The 10,000-nt window shown below is 57.2% G+C and overlaps 2 non-coding genes and 1 pseudogene across 2 annotated transcripts; all 3 read right to left on the bottom strand.

The window, feature by feature from the left end:
• Positions 1–3,960, bottom strand: part of LOC126417813 (large subunit ribosomal RNA) — a 7,807-nt pseudogene extending 3,847 nt beyond the window's left edge.
• Positions 3,961–4,148: 188 nt separating this feature from the next.
• LOC126417486 (5.8S ribosomal RNA) lies at positions 4,149–4,303 on the bottom strand. Its single transcript, XR_007575602.1, has one exon. It is a non-coding gene; the product is annotated as a 5.8S ribosomal RNA (ribosomal RNA).
• A 353-nt stretch (positions 4,304–4,656) lies between these two features.
• On the bottom strand, positions 4,657–6,565 carry LOC126417742 (small subunit ribosomal RNA). The gene has a single exon (XR_007575805.1). It is a non-coding gene; the product is annotated as a small subunit ribosomal RNA (ribosomal RNA).
• Positions 6,566–10,000: the final 3,435 nt, after the last annotated feature.

Raw genomic sequence — 10,000 nt, 5'->3', positions numbered from 1 at the left:
CACCAGCCCTGGGATGTTCGACGGCGGCTGGAGCAGGGTGCCATCCAGGAGGCCACGCACGCAGCGCGCGCGATTCTTCCTGAAGGCATCCTGACATCTGGCATATTCCCACCGGCGGCGCTTCCGCTTGGAGAGCGGAGGGCCACCACCAGACCGCTGCTTGGATGGCGGGCGCGACGTCTTCCTCTTCCTTGCTTCTGCTTCCTCAGAGCCGACAGCTCGGAGGGCCTCAGGCAGCCCAGCCGCGACCACTGCCAACGGCGTACCCGGCCCCAAACGCACAAGGTCGTCCAGGGCCGAGAAGCGCGCGGCCGACCGCGGCAGGCCGGCGAGGTGCCTCCATATGGCTTCGTCGACTACAGATGTTCGTGGCGGGCGCTCAAGCTCCGGCGGAGAGGGTGGCCCCTCTGGCAGCGACTCCGGGACGGGTGAATGGCGCAGACCATGCTGCGTCTGTTGTTCCCGCCTCAGCTCCTCTACGTATTCCCGCACCATCGTCCTGTGTGCCACCGTCCTCCTCCTGCACTTGATGGCATCCAGGGTACGGTGCGGAAACAGGGGTAGAAGCTCCTGGTTTGCAAAGAGGACTTTGGAGTCACTGGCACAAAGAAGCCTAGCCTCCGCCAGGGCGAGCTCCCGCATCTCTTCTTCCGCCCACCGAGCTCGCTTCCTATCAGTTGCAATCTCCGCATTTGCCGCTTCCGGATGGGCGCGGCGGCGGTGTTGTCCGAGCCCGATCTTGCTGCGGAAGGCACGGCTGCAAATGCTGCAGTGGAACCATGGCTCCACGGCCTCCTCTACTTCAGGGACGGTTGGCAGGCTAGCAGTCGGGACTGTTAGGCCGGGTCCTTCAGCGGAAGGCCCGGTACCCGTGTTTTCTTCTCTTGTTGTCCCAACATTAAGGGTTATGCGATGGAGGGCTGGTAACCCCCCAAAGCCCCAAGTGCGGACTTCCACTCTGCTTACCAGTCCTATCAAGGACTGGCGTATCGGCGGGCCCACGGGAAGGGGGGAAGCCGCAGGCAAGGAGAGGCTAAGAGGGCATGGCCCATGTATTGCGCTTCACTTGCCCAGTAACTATGAGAGTCATAGTTACTCCCGCCGTTTACCCGCGCTTGCTTGAATTTCTTCACGTTGACATTCAGAGCACTGGGCAGAAATCACATTGCGTCAACACCCGCTAGGGCCATCGCAATGCTTTGTTTTAATTAGACAGTCGGATTCCCCCAGTCCGTGCCAGTTCTGAGTTGATCGTTGAATGGCGGCCGAAGAGAATCCGCGCACCCGCGCGCCCCCGGAGGAGCACGCTAAGGCGGACGCGGCCTCGCAGCAAGGAAGATCCGTGGGAGGCCAAGGCACGGGACCGAGCTCGGATCCTGCACGCAGGTTGAAGCACCGGGGCGCGAACGCCGCGCAGGCGCGCGCATCCTGCACCGCCGGCCAGCACGAGGCCGACCAACGGCGAGAGCAGACCACGCCCGCGCTAAACGCCCGCACTTACCGGCACCCCTACGGCACTCACCTCGCCCAGGCCCGGCACGTTAGCGCTGACCCACTTCCCGACCAAGCCCGACACGCCCCGATCCTCAGAGCCAATCCTTATCCCGAAGTTACGGATCCAATTTGCCGACTTCCCTTACCTACATTATTCTATCGACTAGAGGCTCTTCACCTTGGAGACCTGCTGCGGATATGGGTACGAACCGGCGCGACACCTCCACGTGGCCCTCTCCCGGATTTTCAAGGTCCGAGGGGAAGATCGGGACACCGCCGCAACTGCGGTGCTCTTCGCGTTCCAAACCCTATCTCCCTGCTAGAGGATTCCAGGGAACTCGAACGCTCATGCAGAAAAGAAAACTCTTCCCCGATCTCCCGACGGCGTCTCCGTGTCCTTTTGGGTTACCCCGACGAGCATCTCTAAAAGAGGGGCCCGACTTGTATCGGTTCCGCTGCCGGGTTCCGGAATAGGAACCGGATTCCCTTTCGCCCAACGGGGGCCAGCACAAAGTGCATCATGCTATGACGGCCCCCATCAACATCGGATTTCTCCTAGGGCTTAGGATCGACTGACTCGTGTGCAACGGCTGTTCACACGAAACCCTTCTCCGCGTCAGCCCTCCAGGGCCTCGCTGGAGTATTTGCTACTACCACCAAGATCTGCACCGACGGCGGCTCCAGGCAGGCTCACGCCCAGACCCTTCTGCGCCCACCGCCGCGACCCTCCTACTCGTCAGGGCTTCGCGGCCGGCCGCAAGGACCGGCCATGACTGCCAGACTGACGGCCGAGTATAGGCACGACGCTTCAGCGCCATCCATTTTCAGGGCTAGTTGCTTCGGCAGGTGAGTTGTTACACACTCCTTAGCGGATTCCGACTTCCATGGCCACCGTCCTGCTGTCTTAAGCAACCAACGCCTTTCATGGTTTCCCATGAGCGTCGATTCGGGCGCCTTAACTCGGCGTTTGGTTCATCCCACAGCGCCAGTTCTGCTTACCAAAAGTGGCCCACTTGGCACTCCGATCCGAGTCGTTTGCTCGCGGCTTCAGCATATCAAGCAAGCCGGAGATCTCACCCATTTAAAGTTTGAGAATAGGTTGAGGTCGTTTCGGCCCCAAGGCCTCTAATCATTCGCTTTACCGGATGAGACTCGTACGAGCACCAGCTATCCTGAGGGAAACTTCGGAGGGAACCAGCTACTAGATGGTTCGATTAGTCTTTCGCCCCTATACCCAGCTCCGACGATCGATTTGCACGTCAGAATCGCTACGGACCTCCATCAGGGTTTCCCCTGACTTCGTCCTGGCCAGGCATAGTTCACCATCTTTCGGGTCCCAACGTGTACGCTCTAGGTGCGCCTCACCTCGCAATGAGGACGAGACGCCCCGGGAGTGCGGAGGCCGCCGCCCCGTGAAGGGCGGGGAAGCCCCATCCTCCCTCGGCCCGCGCAAGGCGAGACCTTCACTTTCATTACGCCTTTAGGTTTCGTACAGCCCAATGACTCGCGCACATGTTAGACTCCTTGGTCCGTGTTTCAAGACGGGTCGTGAAATTGTCCAAAGCTGAAGCGCCGCTGACGGGAGCGATTATTCCGCCCGAGAGCATCCCGAGCCAACAGCGGCGCGGGTCCGGGGCCGGGCCAGGTAGGTCCGTCATCCGGGAAGAACCGCGCGCGCTTGCCGGGAGCCCGAGCGCCCAAAGGGGCGAATCGACTCCTCCAGATATACCGCCGGGCAGCCAGCCAGGACACCGGGGCTCTGCCCAACAGACGCGAACCGAGGCCCGCGGAAGGACAGGCTGCGCACCCGGGCCGTAGGCGGGCACCCAGCGGGTCGCGACGTCCTACTAGGGGAGAAGTGCGGCCCACCGCACACCGGAACGGCCCCACCCCGCGGCGAGTGGAAAGGCAACCGGACACGACCCCGCCGCGGATTGCTCCGCGCGGGCGGCCGGCCCCATCTGCCGAGGGCGGAGGCCAGTGGCCGGATGGGCGTGAATCTCACCCGTTCGACCTTTCGGACTTCTCACGTTTACCCCAGAACGGTTTCACGTACTTTTGAACTCTCTCTTCAAAGTTCTTTTCAACTTTCCCTCACGGTACTTGTTCGCTATCGGTCTCGTGGTCATATTTAGTCTCAGATGGAGTTTACCACCCACTTGGAGCTGCACTCTCAAGCAACCCGACTCGAAGGAGAGGTCCCGCCGACGCTCGCACCGGCCGCTACGGGCCTGGCACCCTCTACGGGCCGTGGCCTCATTCAAGTTGGACTTGGGCTCGGCGCGAGGCGTCGGGGTAGTGGACCCTCCCAAACACCACATGCCACGACAGGCGGCAGCCTGCGGGGTTCGGTGCTGGACTCTTCCCTGTTCGCTCGCCGCTACTGGGGGAATCCTTGTTAGTTTCTTTTCCTCCGCTTAGTAATATGCTTAAATTCAGCGGGTAGTCTCGCCTGCTCTGAGGTCGTTGTACGAGGTGTCGCACGCCACACCGCCAGCCGGCTGTGCACGCTACCGAGTAAGTACCGGTATGCGAACCGCCAGGCGACGGGCGCGCATCGCACGTTTAAGGAGACGCGGCCGGCCCCACAGGCGGCCACGACACTCCCAGGTCTGCGAAGCGGGGCAAACGCCGCGCGCTTCAGTATACGTAGCCGACCCTCAGCCAGACGTGGCCCGGGAACGGAATCCATGGACCGCAATGTGCGTTCGAAACGTCGATGTTCATGTGTCCTGCAGTTCACATGTCGACGCGCAATTTGCTGCGTTCTTCATCGACCCACGAGCCGAGTGATCCACCGTCCTGGGTGATCTTTTCATAGTTTCCACCATCTCTTTCGAGACAGTTGCATAGGCGGGACTGAGGCGTGTGGCGGCCCTGTTCCAGCGTTCAGTGTCCAACGGCCTCACGGCCGATGGGCGTCGTACGGCTCCACACCGGAGCGGACAGGCAGTCGGGCGAAAGTCATTCAAAACCGGCGCCAGGCGCCAGGTGCCGCAGGCCAGCCGCTCCAGCGCTTCAGCGCTCGTACCACACAACATTGCCGTTAGTTTTGAGACGAACGCGTGGTTCCGCACGCGGCGCACGGCTACTGCGAGCCGTACAGGTAGCTGCGTGTTGCGCGACACGACACGCACATCGAAAGACATGCAGTCTAGTCGGTAATGATCCTTCCGCAGGTTCACCTACGGAAACCTTGTTACGACTTTTACTTCCTCTAAATGATCAAGTTTGGTCATCTTTCCGGTAGCATCGGCAACGACAGAGTCAATGCCGCGTACCAGTCCGAAGACCTCACTAAATCATTCAATCGGTAGTAGCGACGGGCGGTGTGTACAAAGGGCAGGGACGTAATCAACGCGAGCTTATGACTCGCGCTTACTGGGAATTCCTCGTTCATGGGGAACAATTGCAAGCCCCAATCCCTAGCACGAAGGAGGTTCAGCGGGTTACCCCGACCTTTCGGCCTAGGAAGACACGCTGATTCCTTCAGTGTAGCGCGCGTGCGGCCCAGAACATCTAAGGGCATCACAGACCTGTTATTGCTCAATCTCGTGCGGCTAGAAGCCGCCTGTCCCTCTAAGAAGAAAAGTAATCGCTGACAGCACGAAGGATGTCACGCGACTAGTTAGCAGGCTAGAGTCTCGTTCGTTATCGGAATTAACCAGACAAATCGCTCCACCAACTAAGAACGGCCATGCACCACCACCCACCGAATCAAGAAAGAGCTATCAATCTGTCAAACCTTCCGGTGTCCGGGCCTGGTGAGGTTTCCCGTGTTGAGTCAAATTAAGCCGCAGGCTCCACTCCTGGTGGTGCCCTTCCGTCAATTCCTTTAAGTTTCAGCTTTGCAACCATACTTCCCCCGGAACCCAAAAGCTTTGGTTTCCCGGAGGCTGCCCGCCGAGTCATCGGAGGAACTGCGGCGGATCGCTGGCTGGCATCGTTTATGGTTAGAACTAGGGCGGTATCTGATCGCCTTCGAACCTCTAACTTTCGTTCTTGATTAATGAAAACATACTTGGCAAATGCTTTCGCTTCTGTTCGTCTTGCGACGATCCAAGAATTTCACCTCTAACGTCGCAATACGAATGCCCCCGCCTGTCCCTATTAATCATTACCTCGGGTTCCGAAAACCAACAAAATAGAACCGAGGTCCTATTCCATTATTCCATGCACACAGTATTCAGGCGGGCTTGCCTGCTTTAAGCACTCTAATTTGTTCAAAGTAAACGTGCCGGCCCACCGAGACACTCAATAAAGAGCACCCTGGTAGGATTTCAACGGGGTCCGCCTCAGGACGCACGAGCACGCACGAGGCGGTCGCACGCCTTCGGCTCGCCCCACCGGCAGGACGTCCCACGATACATGCCAGTTAAACACCGACGGGCGGTGAACCAACAGCGTGGGACACAAATCCAACTACGAGCTTTTTAACCGCAACAACTTTAATATACGCTATTGGAGCTGGAATTACCGCGGCTGCTGGCACCAGACTTGCCCTCCAATAGATACTCGTTAAAGGATTTAAAGTGTACTCATTCCGATTACGGGGCCTCGGATGAGTCCCGTATCGTTATTTTTCGTCACTACCTCCCCGTGCCGGGAGTGGGTAATTTGCGCGCCTGCTGCCTTCCTTGGATGTGGTAGCCGTTTCTCAGGCTCCCTCTCCGGAATCGAACCCTGATTCCCCGTTACCCGTTACAACCATGGTAGGCGCAGAACCTACCATCGACAGTTGATAAGGCAGACATTTGAAAGATGCGTCGCCGGTACGAGGACCGTGCGATCAGCCCAAAGTTATTCAGAGTCACCAAGGCAAACGGACCGGACGAGCCGACCGATTGGTTTTGATCTAATAAAAGCGTCCCTTCCATCTCTGGTCGGGACTCTGTTTGCATGTATTAGCTCTAGAATTACCACAGTTATCCAAGTAACGTGGGTACGATCTAAGGAACCATAACTGATTTAATGAGCCATTCGCGGTTTCACCTTAATGCGGCTTGTACTGAGACATGCATGGCTTAATCTTTGAGACAAGCATATGACTACTGGCAGGATCAACCAGGGAGCTGCGTCAACTAGAGCTGAGCAGCCGGCCGCCCGGGAGTGTGTCCCAGGGGCCCGCGCGAACACGCAAGCGTCCGCTCAATTATTCTGCAAACAGGAGGAGGCTGTGCTCCCCTGCACAACACACCTCGAAACCCTCTCAGGTCCCGGCGGCGCGCAGCGCCGTCCTAAGTACTTGGTCGGGTTCGAGAGAGGCGCAATCGCCCGGAGTTAGGCGAGTAGACGCTTTAGGTGCGACCACCCGTGCTCCCAACTGAGCTTGCCGCTGCCGACAGAGGCCCGGGAGCGTGCTGTCGTGGCATTGCCGGCGGGAGACAACACGCGCCACCTACGGTGACCGGCAGCTCCAACGCCAGCGCCACAGAAGGACAAAAGCCCCACTTGGGTGCCGAAGCGAACTCTCCCAGCACAGCGCACGCGCCAACACGTCCGCACAGCTGCGATACAAACCACCTGCGAGAACCGCTGGGGCGACCGAGCAGCAGACGGCGTCGCGGCGCCGAGCGCCGGGCGGCGGCGCATCCTCAGCGCACACAGTCCTCAATCGGACCAGCACACTGCAGATGGCCACCGCGCTTCGCACCGGGCCCGCGAGGACCTACTTTGGCCGCAAGGCGCCGCGAGCAGGGGGCGCCGGCGCGCAGCTGCGCCGCCTGCCGCGTCCGTCGGCCGGCGCGCCTGCCACTGGCCGCCCCCACCAGCCGGCTGTAGCGCGTGCGCCCACGCACCGCGCTGCCAGCACGCCGGGCGGCCCCCCCTCACCGGCCGGGGACGGTCCCACCCAGCCACCGCCGCGTATCGCATCACACCCAGATCCCCTTTCACGTTCGTGGGCATGGTGGGTCCCTTTTCACGTTCGTGGGCATGGTGGGTATCCATGAAACAACCGGTTAATAGCTCGACCGATCGTCGCCAACACTGATTCACCTCTAGCGAGAACAACCGCACCACAACGGGTTACCAGTTGTTCATTTGCGTAACGTCACCAGCAAACGTAGACGTCCATCGCCATTTGCAACGAGTATTGCATGCCTGTGTGTCAGGTGTCACAACACACTACGTCTGCCCACATAGACGCATCAACATGTGCACGCCTAGAGAACACGTGGAAGGTAGCCCCCGTACGTATGCGGTGTCCATTGCGCGAACGACTGTCAGCCGGCCTCTGCAGCATGTCGCAGATGTGGAACGCGGTGCAACATGCTATCACAGTGTGTGAGAAGAGACGACTACGTCCGAATACACGCTCCACTACATCAACAGACTGCTCATTCTGATCGCCATCCAGGGCGTCCGTTCCTCCCACACGTCTGTATGGCGTACCACACTGCAATCCAGCTCCTAAAGGGAGACGACACGTAGCTGCGTGCACAATATTTGGACTGTATGGTCCGCCGTTGCTAGGCGCAGTCGTCGTACGGTCACACATGTGCCACGATGTATCATTCAGTACATACGGACCAATGTGCAGTACAGTTTGTGGGTTTTGCGTACATCCGCGGACAGGTGACAGGCCGTACCACAACGTAGGCTGAGTACTTCGGCATGCGAAGGGCATTGAACATGCACACTTCTCACCGACGAGCTTGCGAAGGCAGGGGGGAAGAGGGGGGGGATGTACGTCCCGCTGCTATCCACATTACAGTGTATAACAGGAGCATGTGGAAAGTCAGCAACACCTGCAGGGTGTTTAACATGACGCGATACACAGGGGACCGGGCAGTGCGAGTAGCGAACTATATTGCGAGGGTTGCAGTTAGGCAACACTACACTACTTTAACGAGTCGCATAACAATTACAGAGCAGGTTAAGCGACAACGTGCGTAAGGTTAAGGCGCAATATAGTTTAGGTTACGGCGCAATTTAGGTTACGTTACGGCGCAATTTAGGTTACGTTACGGCGCAATTTAGGTTACGTTACGGCGCAACATGGGTTGGGTTACGGCGCAACATGGGTTGGGTTACGGCGCAACATGGGTTGGGTTACGGCGCAACATGGGTTGGGTTACGGCGCAACATGGGTTGGGTTACGGCGCAACATGGGTTGGGTTACGGCGCAACATGGGTTGGGTTACGGCGCAACATGGGTTGGGTTACGGCGCAACATGGGTTGGGTTAAGGCGCAACATGGGTTGGGTTAAGGCGCAACATGGGTTGGGTTAAGGCGCAACATGGGTTAGGTTAAGGCACAACATGGGTTAGGTTAAGGCACAACATGGGTTAGGTTAAGGCACAACATGGGTTAGGTTAAGGCACAACATGGGTTAGGTTAAGGCACAACATGGGTTAGGTTAAGGCACAACATAGGTTAGGTTAAGGCACAACATGGGTTAGGTTAAGGCACAACATGGGTTAGGGTAAGGCACAACATGGGTTAGGTTAAGGCACAATGTAGGTTAAGTTAGGGCACAATGTAGGTTAGGTTAAGGCACAATGTAGGTTAGGTTAAGGCACAACGTAGGTTAGGTTAAGGCACAACGTAGGTTAGGTTAAGGGACAATGTAGGTTAGGTTAAGGGACAATGTAGGTTAGGTTAAGGGACAATGTAGGTTAGTTTAAGGGACAATGTAGGTTAGGTTAAGGCACAACGTAGGTTAGGTTAATGCACAACGTAGGTTAGGTTAATGCACAACCTAGGTTAGGTTAAGGCACAACGTAGGTTAGGTTAAGGCACAACGTAGGTTAGGTTAAGGGACAACGTAGGTTAGGTTAAGGGACAACGTAGGTTAGGTTAAGGGACAATGTAGGTTAGGTTAAGGGACAATGTAGGTTAGGTTAAGGCACAACGTAGGTTAGGTTAAGGCACAACGTAGGTTAGGTTAAGGCACAACGTAGGTTAGGTTAAGGCACAACGTAGGTTAGGTTAAGGCACAACGTAGGTTAGGTTAAGGCACAACGTAGGTTAGGTTAAGGCACAACGTAGGTTAGGTTAAGGCACAACGTAGGTTAGGTTAAGGCACAACGTAGGTTAGGTTAAGGCACAACGTAGGTTAGGTTAAGGCACAACGTAGGTTAGGTTAAGGCACAATGTAGGTTAGGTTAAGGCACAACGTAGGTTAGGTTAAGGCACAACGTAGGTTAGGTTAAGGCACAACGTAGGTTAGGTTAAGGCACAACGTAGGTTAGGTTAAGGGACAACGTAGGTTAGGTTAAGGCACAACGGAGGTTAGGTTAAGGCACAACGGAGGTTAGGTTAAGGGACAATATAGCTTAGGGTAAGGTACAATATAGCTTAGGTTAAGGTACACATTGTTGTAGGGAAAGGTGTATTTGGGGGGGGGGGCGCGGCAGGTTCGTTGATAGTGATTATCGTAAGTGGATGCCTGCGGGATCGTCCGATTTGTCACGTCAGGATGCACTTGTGGGTCATGACAGGCGGCGCTCCGATTCCAAGGTTGTGGCAGATCTGTGTCTTTCATTCCTGCCATTGTTTGTG

This window comes from Schistocerca serialis, chromosome 8 (genome assembly GCF_023864345.2).
Source record: "Schistocerca serialis cubense isolate TAMUIC-IGC-003099 chromosome 8, iqSchSeri2.2, whole genome shotgun sequence".
NCBI classification, from domain to species: domain Eukaryota; kingdom Metazoa; phylum Arthropoda; class Insecta; order Orthoptera; family Acrididae; genus Schistocerca; species Schistocerca serialis.
Note: the sequence above shows the minus strand (reverse complement) of the source record. Positions and strands in the feature narration are given on the sequence as shown.